The 17,756-nt window shown below is 51.1% G+C and overlaps 1 protein-coding gene across 1 annotated transcript in view; it reads right to left on the bottom strand.

The window, feature by feature from the left end:
* DLEC1 (DLEC1 cilia and flagella associated protein) overlaps positions 1-17,756 on the bottom strand; it is a 195,339-nt gene that overhangs the window by 94,409 nt on the left and 83,174 nt on the right. The gene's annotated exons all lie outside the window — the stretch shown is intronic.

Here is a 17,756-nt window from a genome sequence, read left to right as displayed (position 1 = left end):
TGCATTAATTAATTTTCTGGGAGAAATCCTTCATTTTCTAGAACAATTTCAAGGGTGCCAACACTTTCAGCCATGACTGTATCTAGTGACAGATCCTCTATGAAGAGTTTAAATGGAAAGAGGAGAAAACGGCACTTCACGGTGGAATTCTGCAGCTTTAATAACTCTGAACAAACAGGTTACAATATGTGGGGGGAGAGAGGGGTGTGCGGGAACGCCGGACAACGGCCGTGTAGTGCTGTTATGCTTTGCCACAGTGCGAAACGGCAGAATTCCACCGTGAAGGGCCTCTTTCTCCTCTTTTTTTGGATTCATCTGATAATCATCTGCAATACTACCTGAGCACCACCTGGAGCTGCTGGAGGTCCACTGAAGGTTACAATTATGGTCTGTGAGTACTGCTCCATATTACAGCGCTTGTAGCTGCAGTGACCGACTTTTCTGTTTATTTGTGCTTGAAGAGTTTAACCCCTTCATGACGAAGCCAGATTTGTACTTAATGCCCAGGCCATTTTTTGCAATTTTGACCAGTGTCACTTTATAAGGTTATAACTCTGGAACGCTTCAATGGATCCCGGTGATTCTGACATTGTTTTTTCGTGACATATTGGGCTTCATGTTAGAGGTAAATTTAGGATGATATTTTTTTATTTTATTTGTGAAAAAATCTGAAATTTGACAAAAAAATTAAAAATTTTGCAAGTTTCAAACTTTTAATTTTTATGCCCATAAACCGGAGAGTTATGTCACACAAAATAGTTAATAAATAACATTTCCCACTTGTCTACTTTAGATCAGCGCAATTTTTGAAACAAAATTTTTTGGGGTTAGGAAGTTAGAAGGGTTCAAAGTTCATCAGCAATTTCCCATTTTTTCAACAAAATTTACAAAACCATTTTTTTAGGGACCACATCACATTTGATGTGACTTTGAGAGGCCTGGGTGACAGAAAATACCCAAAAGTGACACCATTCTAAAACCTGCACCCCTCAAGGTACTCAAAACCACATTCAAGAAGTTTATTAACCCTTCAGGTGCTTCACAGGAACTAAAGTAATATGGAATGAAAAAAAATAAAAATTAACATTTTACCTAAAAATGTTACTTTAGCACTAATTTTCTTACTTTTTCAAGAGGTAACACCAAAAATTGGACCTCACACTTTGTTACCCACTTTCTTATGAGCGCGCCGATACCCCACATGTGGTCAGAAACCTTTGTTTGGGTAAATGGGAGGGCTTGGAATGAAAGGAGCAATATTTGAATTTTGGAAAGCAAAGTTGGCTGAAACAGATTGCGGGCACCATGTTGCTTTTACAGATCCCCTAAGGTACCTAAACAGCAGGAACCCCCCTCAAGTGACCCCATTTTGGAAACTAGACCCCTTAAGGCTTCTATCGAGGGGTATACTGAGCATTTTGGACCCACAGGTACTTCACAGATTTTGATAACGTTACTTTGTCATATTGAAAATTGTAATTTTTTTCTCAAAAATGTTGCTTTAGCATCAATTCTCTCACTTTTTCAAGAGGTAATTCCAAAAATTTGACCCAAATGTTTGTTACCCACTTTTTTATGAGCACGGTGATACCTCACATGTGGTCTGAAACCTTTGTTTGGACAAATGGGAGGGCTTGGAACGAAAGGAGCAATATTTGAATTTTGGAAAGGAAATTTGGCTGAAAAAGATTGCGGGCACCATGTCGCATTTGGAGGACCCCTAAGGTACGTAAACAGCAAAAAACCCCCACAAGTGACCCCATATTGGAAACTAGGCCCCTCAAGGAATTTATCTAGATGTTTGGTGAGTACCCTGAACCCCCAGGTGCTTCACAGAAGTTTATAACGTTGAGCCATGAAAATAAAAAAATAAAATTTTACCACAAAATTGTTACTTCAACCAGGTAGCTTTTTTTTCACAAGGGTAACAGGAAAAAAATCACCAAGAAATATATTGTGCAATTTCTCCTGAGTTTGGTGATATCTTATATGTGGTGGAAATCAACTGTTTGGGGACACGGCAGGTCTTGGAAGGGAAGGAGTGCAATTTGACTGAACATTTGGCTGGAATAATTAGTGGACGCTATGTCGCATTTGGAAAGCCCCTAAAGTGCCTAAACAGTGGAGGCCCCCCACAAGTGACCCCATTCTGGAATCAAGAAACCTCAAGGCTTTTATCTAGGTGTATATTGAGCATTTTGAATCCACGAATACTTCACAGAATTTGATAAGCTTAGGTTGCCATATTGAAAATTTTCATTTTTTTCACAAAAATGTTTCTTTAGCATCACATTTCTCACTTTTTCAAGAGGCAACAACAAAACGTGGACCCCACAGGTTGTTATCCAATTTCTTGTGAGCGCAGGGATACCCCATATGTGGCCAAAAACCTCTGTTTGGATATATGGGAGGGCTTGGAATGGAAGGAGCACCATTTGAATTTTGGAAAAGTTGAAATAAATTGCGCGCACCATGTCACATTAGCAGGGCCTCTTGGGTACCTATACATTAGAAACCCCCCACAAGTGACTCCATTTTGGAAACTGGACCCCTCAAGGATTTTATTCAGAAGTATAGTAAGCATTTTGAATCCACAGGTACTTCACAAAAATGTTGCTGTAGCAACAAATGTCTCTCTTTTAGGCTATGTGGCCATGATCCAGCGACACGGCGTCCAGTACACAGTGTCAGCCTTCCTGCAGAGATGTGAGTGTTGTCCACGGGAGAACGCAGCTGCCCATGCCCACGATTTGGGTTCAGGCTGCTGTGGAGCTCTATGCTACCTGCAGAGCACACTCATCTCCGCAGCATAAATTGACATGCTGAGGCTCGGGAAGCCGCACCACAGGTCGGTTTATGCTGCGGAGAAGAAGGGAATTTTGTTTACTTACCGTAAATTCCTTTTCTTCTAGCTCCAATTGGGAGACCCAGACAATTGGGTGTATAGCTATTGCCTCTGGAGGCCACACAAAGTATTACACTTAAAAGTGTAAGGCCCCTCCCCTTCTGGCTATACACCCCCAGTGGGATCACTGGCTCACCAGTTTTAGTGCCAAAGCAAGAAGGAGGAAAGCCAATAACTGGTTTAAAGACCAATTCAATCCGAGGAAACATCGGAGAACTGAACCATACCACATGAACAACATGTGTACCCGAAAAAAACAGAAAAACCCCGAGAAAACAGGGCGGGTGCTGGGTCTCCCAATTGGAGCTAGAAGAAAAGGAATTTACGGTAAGTAAACAAAATTCCCTTCTTCTTTGTCGCTCCATTGGGAGACCCAGACAATTGGGATGTCCAAAAGCAATCCCTGGGTGGGTAAAAGAATACCTCATGATAGGGCCGTCAAACGGCCCTCTCCTACAGGTGGCCAACCGCCGCCTGAATGACTTATCTACCTAGGCTGGCGTCTGCCGAAGCGTAGGTATGCATCTGATAATGCTTGGTAAAAGTAAGTAGACTCGACCAGGTGGGTGCCTGACACACCTGCTGAGCCGTAGCCTGGTGCCGTAATGCCCAGGATGCACCCACGGCTCTGGTAGAATGGGCCTTCGGCCTTGAGAGAACCAGAAGCCCAGTAGAACTGTAGGTTTCAAGAATTGGTTCCTCGAGCCCCCGAGCAAGGGTGGATCTGGAAGCTTGCGACTGTTTACGCCGACCAGCGACAAGGACAAAGAGTGCATCCGGGTGGCGCAGGAGCGCCATGCGGGAAGTAGAACCTGAGTGCTCTCACCAGAACCAACAGATGCAAATCTTTCTGAAATTGATGGACTGGACGAGGACACAAAGAAGGTGAGGTGATATCCTGATTGATATGAAAATGGGATACCACCTTAGGGAGAAATTCCGGAACCGGACGCAGAACTACCCTGTCCTGGTGAAGGACCAGGAAGGGAGTTTGTATGAGAGCGTTGCTAGCTCGGAAACTCTCCTAAGAGACGAGACCGTTACTAGAAGGCCACTTCCCGTGAAAAACGGGAAGGGAGACATCCTTCAAAGGCTCGAAAGGCGGCATCTGGAGAGCAATTAGAACCTTGTTCAGATCTCAGGGCTCTAACGGCCGCTTGTACGGAGTGCTGAGAAGACAAACTCCCCGTAGGAACGTGCGTACCTGAGGAAGTCGTCGTTTCTGAAAAAATACAGATAGCGCTGAGACTTGTCCCCAAAGGGAACTGAGCGACAACCCATTTTCCTACCTAGATTGCAGGAAGGAAGGAAACATAGACGATGCAACCGGCCAGGGAGAAACACCCTGCGCCGAGCACCGAGATAAGAACATCTTCCACGTCCTGTGGTCAATCTTGGCGGACGTTGGTATGCTAGCCTGTCTCATGGTGGCAACCACGTCCTGAGGTAATCCTGACGACACTAGGTTCCAGGACTCAATGCCACACCATCCGGTTGAGGGCCGTAGAATTCAAATGGAAGAATGGCCCTTGAGACAGCCAGTCTGATTGGTCTGGAAGTGCCCCCGGTTAGCCTACCGTGAGGCACCACAGAACCGAGTACCACAACATCCTCGGCCAATTTGTAGCGACGAGGATGGCGCGGCCGCAGTCGATCTTGATCTAGCGCAGTACTCTGGGCAACAATGCCAGAGGTGGCACCTAAGGTAGCTGGAACTGCGACCAATGCTGAACTAAGGCGTTTGCCGCCAGAGCTCGATGATTGTGAAACCGTGCCATGAAGCTGGCACATTGTTGTTGTGCCGTGACGCCATTAGATCGACGTCCGGCCTCTGTCAGCGGCGCCAGATCTCCTGAAACCCGTCCGGGTGAGGAGACCATACTCTTTCGGCCACACCTCAGCGACTTAGGAAGTCAGCTTCCTAGTTTCCACACTTGGGATGTGAATTGTGGATATGGTGGATGCCGTGTCTTCCACCCACATCAGAACCTGCCGGACTTCCTGGAAGGCTTGCCGGTTGCGCGTTCTTCCTTGGTGGTTGATGTATGCCACCGCTGTGGAGCTGTCCGACTGAAGTCGGATATGCTTGCTTTCCAGCCGCTGTTGGAAGGATTGTAGGGCAAGATACACTGCTCTGTGTTCAAGAACATTGATCTGAAGAGTGGACTCTTGCTGAGTCCACGTACCCTGAGCGCTGTAGTGGAGAAAAACTGCTCCCCACCCTGATAGACTCGCGTCTGTCGTAACTATCGCCCAGGACGGGGATAGGAAGGACCTTCTTTTTGACCAAGAGGTGAGAAGAAGCCACCACCGTAGAGATTCCTTGGCCGCCTGAGAAAGAACGACGACTCTGTTGAGGGACGTCGACTCCTCGTCCCATTGGCGGAGAATGTCCCATTGTAGTGGACGCAGTAAAACTGCGCGAAAGGAACTGCCTCCATTGCTACCATCTTACGTAGGAAGTGCATGAGGCGTCTCAATGTGTGCGACTGGTTCTTAAAGAAGAGCTTGCAGCCCGTAGTGAATGCTGTTTGTCTAGCGGCAGCTTCACTATCGCTGAGAGAGTAAGAAACTCTATGCCTAGATATGTTATCGATAGGGTCGGGGTCGGATCTGACTTTAAAAAGTTGATGATCCACCCAAAACTCTAGAGAGTCTCCAGCGCAACGTTCGGGCAGTGTTGGCATGTTTCCTAAGAGAGTGCCTTGACAAGTAGATCGTCTAAATACGGGACCACAGAGTGACCCTGAGAGTGCAGGACTGTGACTACTGCTGCCCTGACCTTGGCGAAGACCAGTTGGACTGTCGCTAGCCGGAAGGTAGAGCTACGAACAGAGGGTGTTCGTCTCCTATAACGAAGCGTAGAAACGCTAGTGCTCTGGATCAATCGGCACGTGTGGATAAGCATCCTTGATGCCTAATGATGCTAGGAAATATCCTTGGGACCTTGAGGCGATGACATGGCGGAGGGATTCCATCCGGAACCGCCTGGTGTCCACGAGCTTGCTGAGCATTTTTAGATCCAGAACGGGACGGAACGGCCCGTTGTTATAGGTACCGCAAAGAATTTGGGGTAAAAACCGTGACCTTGTTCCTGAAGAGGAACGGGGGTCATCACTCTTTCTGCCTATAGAGTGCACCCTGTTTGCAGAAGAGCAGCGGCCCGGCCGGGAGGTGGAGAAATTCTGAAGAATCGAGTTGGAGGACGAGAAGTGAGCTCTATCCTGTACCCGTGAGACAGAATGTCTCACACTCAATGGTCATTGACCTATGGCAGCTAAATATCGCCAAGGCGGGAGAGCCTGCTACCGACCGAGGCCGCAAGTCATGAGGAAGCCGCCTTGGAAGCGGGTTTTCAGACTGTCGCTTTTTTGGGCGAGACTGAGCCCGCTAAGAATCTTAGCTCCTCTGATCCTTTTGAGTCCACGTTGGACGAGGAAAAATGGGACCTGCCCGAGCCTCGAAAAGGCCGAAAACCCCGACTGCCTCTTGCTCTGTTGGGGTTTGTTGTGTCCGGGCTGAGGAAAGGATGAATCCTTACCCCTGGACTGTTTGATGGTTACATCCAACGCTCACCAAACAGTCGGTCAGCAGAAAAAGGCAACTGGTTAGGCAACCTTTTTTGGAAGCAGAATCTGCCTTCCATTCACTTAACGAGCAGACCAGGCTCTGCTTAAAAACACGGAGTAGCGGAGGCTACCGCCGCACGGTTCGCAGAGTCCAGGACAACCTGAATCGCGTAAGAAACAAATGCAGACATTTGAGAGGTTAAGGATGCCACCTGCGGCACAGATGTACGTGTAACCGTGTCAATCTGTGTAAGACAAGCTGAAATAGCTTGGAGTGCCCCAAGGGAGAGAATGCCGGAGCCAACGGTGCGCCGACAGCCTCATAGATGGCTTTCGACCAGAGAACCATCTGTCTGTCAGTGGCATCTTTGAGTTTGCAGTTCCATCTCCCACTGCAACTATGGATCTAGCTACAAGCCTGGAGATTGGAGGATGCCGCTCGGGACATTGGGTCCAGTCCTTGACCAAGTCAGGGAACAGGGATAACGTGTATCCTAAGCCGTTTGGAGAAGCGCATATCTGGATAAGCGTGGTGTTCCTGGACTGCCTCTCTGAAGGCAGAGTGGTCCAGAAAAATACGTGAAGCTGACTCCTCCACTGGAGGAGCTGTGAGAAATAACCCACATTCTATAGATGGACGCTATAAGATTATTTACTATGGCGTCACAATCAGGTGTATCCAGATTGAGAGCGGTCTCAGGATCAGAATCCTGAGCCGCTACTTCCGCCTCATTACACAGCGAGTCCTTCTGTAAGGACCCTGATGAAACCGAGGCCGCTCATAGCGAGCCCACTTAGGCTGTCTGGGACTGACGTCCGTGCAGAGCCGTGACTCTGGGATGCGTGTGACATTCCCGGAGCTGTTAGTTATTCACACTGAGGGGGGCCATGGATCAATGATTCAACAGTGCCCATATTGTGAGAGACATGTCCGGACTGCTAGGCTTCTAGTATCATAGCCATAGTCTCAGAAAAACTGCCAGTAAATACTGCAGACACCGTCCTCATCCCCTGGCCATTAGTGCATACAATGGGAGTCTATGTACCTGCCGGCCGTATAGCCGTACATGCTGTACCAGCTGTATAGAAAAACATGTGGTTCTGCACCTTTGTTTTACACAGAGAATATGCTGATAACTCCTCCGCATAATCCAGGAGGGTATATACAACGTGCGACCAAACAGTGCAATGTATATAGTACAAGCATATCTATAAGTGCACTTCTGCACTAGTGGGGTTAGCACCACAGGTGCTGCTTAACGCCTGTTACAGCGATTGTGTGACTATCAGAATGCCAGGGTCTTCCACACTTGTCTCTGTATCTGTACAGAAACTGACACTAATGGCTGCCGGTGTCCTTGTAGAGAAGGAAGCCGTGGGCGTGCCTGAGAAAGTGCGGGAATCCGGATTCACAGTGCACACAGTGAGAGGGGTGGAGTATGCAAAACATACTCCAGCTCTCAGCTCTGCTCTATGCAGCGTCACGCCCCTACCCTGACTGTCAGGGCTGTGGGCGGTAACGAAGGGAGACTAGGCCCAGAAGCCGGGGACTCGAGTTAACAGCGCGGCCGCCGTAAAAGCGCGGGCCGCGCTGAAGTCCCCGGCGCACCACAAGTGCCAGCCGCGCCGCAGTCCCAGCGGCCGGCGCGACCGATGCCTGGAAGTGGCCAGCGTCCCGCCCCTCTCCTGACTGGCAGGTCTGGGGGCGGGAACGAACGGAAGCAGGCCGCAAAAGCCGGGGACTCTAGTTATCAGCGCGGCCGCCGTAAAAGCGCGGGCCGCGCTGAAGTCCCCGGCGCACCACAAGTGCCAGCCGCGCCGCTGCCAGCGGCCGGCGCGACCGATTCCTGGAAGTGGCCAGCGTCCCGCCCCTCTCCTGACTGGCAGGTCTGGGGGCGGGAACGAACGGAAGCAGGCCGCAAAAGCCGGGGACTCTAGTTATCAGCGCGGCCGCCGTAAAAGCGCAGGCCGCGCTGAAGTCCCCGGCGCACTACAAGTGCCAGCCGCGCCGCAGTCCCAGCGGCCGGCGCGACCAATTCCCATAAGTGAGCCTGCTTCAGCAAAGCTGAATGAGGCCATGGCACAGGCGCCGCAGCGCTGATGTCCCCCGGCGCACTACAACACCCAGCATGCTGCGGTGTGAGCGCCAAATGCACGGGGACACAGAGTACCTTGAGGAAGCAGGGCCATGTCCCTGATGTACTCCGCTCCATCCAGCATCTTCTCCAGGGGCTGTAGATGGAGCACGGTCTCAGTGCCTGGAGACCGGTAAATCCCACTTCACCCAGAGCCCTGTAAAAAGGGATGGGGAAGGAATCAGCATGTGGGCTCCTGCCGCCGTACCCGCAATGGGTACCTCAACCTTACAAACACCTCCGACATACAGTGGGGTGAGAAGGGAGCATGCTGGGGACACTATATGTGTCCTCTTTTCTTCCATCCGACATAGTCAGCAGCTGCTGCTGACTAAAAAGTGGAGCTATGCGTGGATGTGTTGCCTCCTTCGCACAAAGCACAAAACTGGTGAGCCAGTGATCCCACTGGGGGTGTATAGCCAGAAGGGGAGGGGCCTTACACTTTTAAGTGTAATACTTTGTGTGGCCTCCAGAGGCAATAGCTATACACCCAATTGTCTGGGTCTCCCAATGGAGCGACAAAGAAAAGAAGCACAGTGGGCACGGGATTTCTAAAAATCCTTCCACTGTGCTTCTACTGCACAATGCAGCGTTATGGACGCAGGGAAAACACTCTGCGCCCATAACGCTGCAAACCCTGATTGTGGGCACACAGCCTAAAATGCTACAATGGATGAATGGATAGATGTCAAACATATCTAACGTCCCACCCCCCTGCATATTCTAAGCTGGCGCCCTTTAGTGCCTTTCATGTGGCACTAAAGGGTGCCTAGCCTTGTATTTAGCCCAAAAAGAAAAAAAAATAATTAAAATAAATGACGTGGGGTCCCCCCTATTTTTGATAGCCAGCTAGGGTAAAGCAGACAGCTGTAGCCTGCAAACCACAGCTGACAGCTTCACCTTGGCTGGTGATCAATTTGGAGGGCTCCCCAAGCTGGTTTTTTTTTTTTAATTATTTATAAATAATTAAAAAAAAAAAACAAACGTGGGGTCCCCCCAAATTAGATCACCAGCCAAGGTGAAGCTGACAGCTGGGGTCTGGTATTCTCAGGATGGGAAGAGCCATGGTTATTGGACTCTTCCCAGCCTAAAAATAGCAGGCCGCAGCCGCCCCAGAAGTGGCGCATCCATTAGATGCGCCAATTCTGGCGCTTCGCCCCAGCTCATCCCGCGCCCTGGTGCGTTGGCTAACGGGGTAATAAATGGGGTTGATACCAGGTGTGTAATGTCACCTGGCATCAAGCCCAGCAATTAGTTATGTCACGGCGTCTATCAGATACCCGACATAACTAATTGACAGTAATAAAAAAAAAATTGACAACAAAAAAAAATTTATTTGAAAAAACACTCCCCAAAACATTCCCTGATTGACCAATTTATTGAAAAGAAAAGAAAAAAAAAATCCGCTGTAATCCATTTGGACGTCCCACGTCGACTCTGGACCTTCTAGAATATGGGGGACACGTTCAGGGAACGTATCCCCCATTTTCTAGGAGGGCAGACCCTCCATTTCAGGAGAGTGGGTGCAAAGAATCTGCACCCACTCTCCCCGGGTCACAGCTGCAGACTCCGTGCAGCAGCAGCAGCAGCAGCCAGCGTCCTGAACACAGGAAGCTGACAGCCGCGCTCTGCACATGTGACCGGCGTCTGCTGTGAAGGAGCCGGAGGAGGGGGCCGCGGGGGATCAGCGCTCCGACAGGTATGTATGACACCGGGGAACACCAGGGGGGATAGGGGGGGACCCGGCAGGGCCTGGGGAGCAGGTTTCTGTCGCATGTGTGATGGCACATGCGACAGAAACCATAGGAAAGGGGGAAATGCGGCCGGCGCGCTGCTGTGATCGCCGGTGCGCGCGGCCATCTTGGATTTTCGGGAGGGGGTTGGGGGTCGGGGGGGGCACTTTGGGGATACCGAGGGGACCGGAGGGAACCGGGAAAAAGATTTATCTCCCATCTGGCATGTTTGATCATGCCAGATGGGAGATAGAAGGGAATTTTGTTTACTTACCGTAAATTCCTTTTCTTCTAGCTCCAATTGGGAGACCCAGACAATTGGGTGTATAGCTATTGCCTCTGGAGGCCACACAAAGTATTACACTTAAAAGTGTAAGGCCCCTCCCCTTCTGGCTATACACCCCCAGTGGGATCACTGGCTCACCAGTTTTAGTGCCAAAGCAAGAAGGAGGAAAGCCAATAACTGGTTTAAAGACCAATTTAATCCGAGGAAACATCGGAGAACTGAACCATACCACATGAACAACATGTGTACCCGAAAAAACAGAAAAACCCAGAGAAAACAGGGCGGGTGCTGGGTCTCCCAATTGGAGCTAGAAGAAAAGGAATTTACGGTAAGTAAACAAAATTCCCTTCTTCTTTTTCGCTCCTAATTGGGAGACCCAGACAATTGGGACGTCCAAAAGCAGTCCCTGGGTGGGTAAAAGAATACCTCGTGATAGGGCCGTCAAACAGCCCTTTCCTACAGGTGGGCAATTGCCGCCTGAAGGACTTATCTACCTAGGCTGGCGTCTGCCGAAGCGTAGGTATGCACCTGAAAATGCTTGGTAAAAGTATGCAGACCCAATCAGGTAGGTGCCTGACACACCTGCTGAGCCGTAGCCTGGTGCCGTAATGTCCAGGATGCACCCACGGCTCTGATAGAATGGGCCTTCGGCCTTGAGAGAACCAGAAGCCCAGTAGAACTGTAGGTTTCAAGAATTGGTTCCTCGATCCCCCGAGCAAGGGTGGATTTGGAAGCTTGCGACTGTTTACGCCGACCAGCGACAAGGACAAAAAGTGCATCCGGGTGGCGCAGGAGCGCCATGCGGGAAGTAGAACCTGAGTGCTCTCACCAGAACCAACAGATGCAAATCTTTCTGAAATTGGTGGACTGGACGAGGACACAAAGAAGGTGAGGTGATATCCTGATTGATATGAAAGTGGGATACCACCTTAGGGAGAAATTCCGGAACCGGACGCAGAACTACCCTGTCCTGGTGAAGGACCAGGAAGGGAGTTTGTATGAGAGCGTTGCTAGCTCGGACACTGTCCTAAGAGACGAGACCGTTACTAGAAGGCCACTTCCCGTGAAAAGCGGGAAGGGAGACATCTTTCAAAGGCTCGAAAGGCGGCATCTGGAGAGCAATTAGAACCTTGTTCAGATCTCAGGGCTCTAACGGCCGCTTGTACGGAGTGCTGAGAAGACAAACTCCCCGTAGGAACGTGCGTACCTGAGGAAGTCGTCGTTTCTGAAAAATACAGATAGCGCTGAGACTTGTCCCTAAAGGGAACTGAGCGACAACCCATTTTCCTACCTAGATTGCAGGAAGGAAGGAAACATAGACGATGCAACCGGCCAGGGAGAAACACCCTGCGCCGAGCACCGAGAGAAGAATATCTTCCACGTCCTGTTCAAATGGAAGAATGGCCCTTGAGACAGCCAGTCTGATTGGTCTGGTAGTGCCCCCGGTTAGCCTACCGTGAGGCACCACAGAACCGAGTACCACAACATCCTCGGCCAATCTGTAGCGACGAGGATGGCGCGGCCGCAGTCGGTCTTGATCTAGCGCAGTACTCTGGGCAACAATGCCAGAGGTGGCACCTAAGGTAGCTGGAACTGCGACCAATGCTGAACTAAGGAGTTTGCCGCCAGAGCTCGATGATTGTGAAACCGTGCCATGAAGCTGGCACATTGTTGTTGTGCCGTGACGCCATTAGATCGACGTCCGGCCTCTGTCAGCGGCGCCAGATCTCCTGAAACCCGTCCGGGTGAGGAGACCATCCTCTTTCGGCCACACCTCAGCGACTTAGGAAGTCAGCTTCCTAGTTTCTACACTTGGGATGTGAATTGTGGATATGGTGGATGCCGTGTCTTCCACCCACATCAGAACCTGCCGGACTTCATGGAAGGCTTGCCGGTTGCGCGTTCTTCCTTGGTGGTTGATGTATGCCACCGCTGTGGAGCTGTCCGACTGAAGTCGGATATGCTTGCTTTCCAGCCGCTGTTGGAAGGTTTGTAGGGCAAGATACACTGCTCTGTGTTCAAGAACATTGATCTGAAGGGTGGACTCTTGCTGAGTCCACGTACCCTGAGCGCTGTAGTGGAGAGAAACTGTTCCCCACCCTGATAGACTCGCGTCTGTCGTAACTATCGCCCAGGATGGGGATAGGAAGGACCTTCTTTTTTAACCAAGAGGTGGGAAGAAGCCACCACCGTAGAGATTCCTTGGCCGCCTGAGAACGAACGACGACTCTGTTGAGGGACGTCGACTCCTCGTCCCATTGGCGGAGAATGTCCCATTGTAGTGGACGCAGTAAAACTGCGCGAAAGGAACTGCCTCCATTGCTACCATCTTACGTAGGAAGTGCATGAGGCGTCTCAATGTGTGCGACTGGTTCTTAAAGAAGAGCTTGCAGCCCGTAGTGAATGCTGTTTGTCTAGCGGAAGCTCCACTATCGCTGAGAGAGTAAGAAACTCTATGCCTAGATATGTTATCGATAGGGTCGGGGTCGGATCTGACTTTGAAAAGTTGATGATCCACCCAAAACTTTAGAGAGTCTCCAGCGCAACGTTTGGGCAGTGTTGGCATGTTTCCTAAGAGAGTGCCTTGACAAGTAGATCGTCTAAATACGGGATCACAGAGTGACTCTGAGAGTGCAGGACTGTGACTACTGCTGCCCTGACCTTGGCGAAGACCAGTGGGACTGTCGCTAGCCGGAAGGTAGAGCTACGAACAGAAGGTGTTCGTCTCCTATAACGAAGCGTAGACACGCTAGTGCTCTGGATCAATCGGCACGTGTGGATAAGCATCCTTGATGCCTAATGATGCTAGGAAATATCCTTGGGACCTTGAGGCGGAGTGATTCCATCCGGAACCGCCTGGTGTCCACGAGCTTGCTGAGCATTTTTAGATCCAGAACGGGATGGAACGGCCCGTTGTTATAGGTACCGCAAAGAATTTGGGGTAAAAACCGTGACCTTGTTCCTGAAGAGGAACGGGGGTCATCACTCTTTCTGCCTATAGAGTGCACCCTGTTTGCAGAAGAGCAGCGGCTCGGCCGGGAGGTGAGAAATTCTGAAGAATCGAGTTGGAGGACGAGAAGTGAGCTCTATCCTGTACCCGTGAGACAGAATGTCTCACACTCAATGGTCATTGACCTATGGCAGCTAAATATCGCCAAGGCGGGAGAGCCTGCTACCGACCGAGGCCGCAAGTCATGAGGAAGCCGCCTTGGAAGCGGGTTTTCAGACTGTCGATTTTTTGGGCGTGACTGAGCCCGCTAAGAATCTGAGCTCCTCTGATCCTTTTGAGTCCACATTGGACGAGGAAAAATGGGACCTGCCCGAGCCTCGAAAAGGCCGAAAACCCCGACTGCCTCTTGCTCTGTTGGGGTTTGTTGTGTCCGGGCTGAGGAAAGGATGAATCCTTACCCCCATTCACCAAACAGTCGGTCAGCAGAAAAAGGCAACTGGTAGGCAACCTTTTTTGGAAGCAGAATCTGCCTTCCATTCACTTAACGAGCAGACCAGGCTCTGCTTAAAAACACGGAGTAGCGGAGGCTACCGCCGCACGGTTCGCAGAGTCCAGGACAATCTGAATCGCGTAAGAAGCAAATGCAGACATTTGAGAGGTTAAGGATGCCACCTGCGGCACAGATGTACGTGTAACCGTGTCAATCTGTGTAAGACAAGCTGAAATAGCTTGGAGTGCCCCAAGGGAGAGAATGCCGGAGCCAACAGCAGTTCCATCTCCCACTGCAACTATGGATCTAGCTACAAGCCTGGAGATTGGAGGATGCCGCTTGAGACACTGGGTCCAGTCCCTGACCAAGTCAGGGGACAGGGATAACGTGTATCCTAAGCCGTTTGGAGAAGCGCATATCTGGATAAGCGTGGTGTTCCTGGACTGCCTCTCTGAAGGCAGAGTGGTCCAGAAAAATACGTGAAGCTGACTCCTCCACTGGAGGAGCTGTGAGAAATAACCCACATTCTATAGATGGACGCTATAAGATTATTTACTATGGCGTCACGATCAGGTGTATCCAGATTGAGAGCGGTCTCAGGATCAGAATCCTGAGCCGCTACTTCCGCCTCATTACACAGCGAGTCCTTCTGCTAGGACCCTGATGAAACCGAGGCCGCTCATAGTGAGCCCGCTTAGGCTGTCTGGGACTGACGTCCGTGCAGAGCCGTGACTCTGGGATGCGTGTGACATTCCCGGAGCTGTTAGTTGTTCACACTGAGGGGGGCCATGGATCAATGATTCAACAGTGCCCATATTGTGAGAGACATGTCCGGACTGCTAGGCTTCTAGTATCATAGCCATAGTCTCAGAAAAACTGTCAGTAAATACTGCAGACACCGTCCTCATCCCCTGGCCATTAGTGCATACAATGGGAGTCTATGTAACCTGCCGGCCGTATAGCCGTACATGCTGTACCAGCTGTATAGAAAAACATGTGGTTCTGCACCTTTGTTTTACACAGAGAATATGCTGATAACTCCTCCGCATAATCCAGGAGGGTATATACAACGTGCGACCAAGCAGTGCAATGTATATAGTACAAGCATATCTATAAGTGCACTTCTGCACTAGTGGGGTTAGCACCACAGGTGCTGCTTAACGCCTGTTGCAGCGATTGTGTGACTATCAGAATGCCAGGGTCTTCCACACTTGTCTCTGTTCGTACAGAAACTGACACTAATGGCTGCCGGCGTCCTTGTAGAGAAGGAAGCCGTGGGCGTGCCTGAGAAAGTGCGGGAATCCGGATTCACAGTGCACACAGTGAGAGGGGTGGAGTATGCAAAACATACTCCAGCTCTCAGCGCTGCTGTGCTATGCAGCGTCACGCCCCTACCCTGACTGTCAGGGCTGTGGGCGGTAACGAAGGGAGACTAGGCCCAGAAGCCGGGGACTCGAGTTAACAGCGCGGCCGCCGTAAAAGCGCGGGCCGCGCTGAAGTCCCCGGCGCACCACAAGTGCCAGCCGCGCCGCAGTCCCAGCGGCCGGCGCGACCGATTCCTAGAAGTGGCCAGCGTCCCGCCCCTCTCCTGACTGGCAGGTCTGGGGGCGGGAACGAACGGAAGCAGGCCGCAAAAGCCGGGGACTCTAGTTATCAGCGCGGCCGCCGTAAAAGCGCGGGCCGCGCTGAAGTCCCCGGCGCACCACAAGTGCCAGCCGCGCCGCAGTCCCAGCGGCCGGCGCGACCGATGCCTAGAAGTGGCCAGCGTCCCGCCCCTCTCCTGACTGGCAGGTCTGGGGGCGGGAACGAACGGCAGCAGGCCGCAAAAGCCGGGGACTCTAGTTATCAGCGCGGCCGCCGTAAAAGCGCAGGCCGCGCTGAAGTCCCCGGCGCACTACAAGTGCCAGCCGCGCCGCAGTCCCAGCGGCCGGCGCGACCAATTCCCATAAGTGAGCCTGCTTCAGCGAAGCTGAATGAGGCCATGGCACAGGCGCCGCAGCGCTGATGTCCCCCGGCGCACTACAACACCCAGCATGCTGCGGTGTGAGCGCCAAATGCACGGGGACACAGAGTACCTTGAGGAAGCAGGGCCATGTCCCTGATGTACTCCGCTCCATCCAGCATCTTCTCCAGGGGCTGTAGATGGAGCACGGTCTCAGTGCCTGGAGACCGGTAAATCCCACTTCACCCAGAGCCCTGTAAAAAGGGATGGGGAAGGAATCAGCATGTGGGCTCCTGCCGCCGTACCCGCAATGGGTACCTCAACCTTACAAACACCTCCGACATACAGTGGGGTGAGAAGGGAGCATGCTGGGGACACTATATGTGTCCTCTTTTCTTCCATCCGACATAGTCAGCAGCTGCTGCTGACTAAAAAGTGGAGCTATGCGTGGATGTGTTGCCTCCTTCGCACAAAGCACAAAACTGGTGAGCCAGTGATCCCACTGGGGGTGTATAGCCAGAAGGGGAGGGGCCTTACACTTTTAAGTGTAATACTTTGTGTGGCCTCCAGAGGCAATAGCTATACACCCAATTGTCTGGGTCTCCCAATTAGGAGCGAAAAAGAAAAATCATTTTTTACCGGCGCGGTCATTTACTGTAACCTGATCATCGGTATACGGTGTATACCGGTCATCAGGTGAGCGGGGACCGGAAAAACCGGCCAGAATCATGATCTCCAGGGTCTCAGCTACCCCCGGCAGCTGAGACCCCAGAAATTTTCCGACTCTGGGGGGCGCTAGACCCTTTTTTCCGACCGCCGTTAAAAAGCGGCGGATCGGAAAAAGTACCCTAATATGCCGCCGTTAAAAGGCGTATCGGCGGTCGTAAAGGGGTTAAATGGGTTTTCACAAAACAGTCATCTATCACCCATCCACAAAATAATTGTGAACCCCACAACTGTGACATCTTTTCTCATTCAATGCCTATGGAGGATGTATTTGGCTCTCTGTGAGGCCTCTTTTACACGTCTGTGAAAATCACGCACGTGTTTCACGGACGTGTCAAAGGTGCGTTTTGCCCTCCGTGAGCTGTGTTTATGGCACACATGTGTTCTCCGTGTGTTATCTGTGATAACACATGGAGAACGGGAACTTTCTGCTCACCTGTCCCTGGCGTCGCTGTCCGTGGTGCTGATCTTCGGTCTCCAACCCTTCCGCCTCCCCGCTGCTGCAGCTTCCAGCCGCAGTGAAGTGAATATTCAATTAGCATAATGAGCGGCGGTCGGCAGCAAGTGACAGCAGCGGCAAAGACTGCAGGGCTGGAGAAGGTGAGTAAAGTTTTGTTTTTTTTTTCTCACAGACACGTCTTCTCTCCGGTGCGTGTCACATGGAAGACATCCGTGTGGTCCGTGTGTGTTACGTGCGACATGTCGGCCTGAGAAACACACGGACACACGTATGTACGGAACGGACACACGTTCTGTGCGAAAATACATATGTGTGTCCGACACCATAGGAAGACATAGGTCTACGTGTGTACGTGTCTCCGGTACGTGAGGGAACGGACCATACACGTACCGGAGGCACGTACGTGTGAAAGAGGGGTACTTTGCACGTTGCAACATCGCTACTGCTATGTCATCGGGGTTAAATCGAAAGTGACGCACATCCGGCGCCAGTAACGACGTTGCAACGTGTAAAACCTAGATGCACTGATAAACGATCGCAAATGCATCATAAATCGGTGA

This window comes from Anomaloglossus baeobatrachus, chromosome 6 (genome assembly GCF_048569485.1).
Source record: "Anomaloglossus baeobatrachus isolate aAnoBae1 chromosome 6, aAnoBae1.hap1, whole genome shotgun sequence".
Classification (NCBI taxonomy): Eukaryota; Metazoa; Chordata; class Amphibia; order Anura; family Aromobatidae; genus Anomaloglossus; species Anomaloglossus baeobatrachus.
Note: the sequence above shows the minus strand (reverse complement) of the source record. Positions and strands in the feature narration are given on the sequence as shown.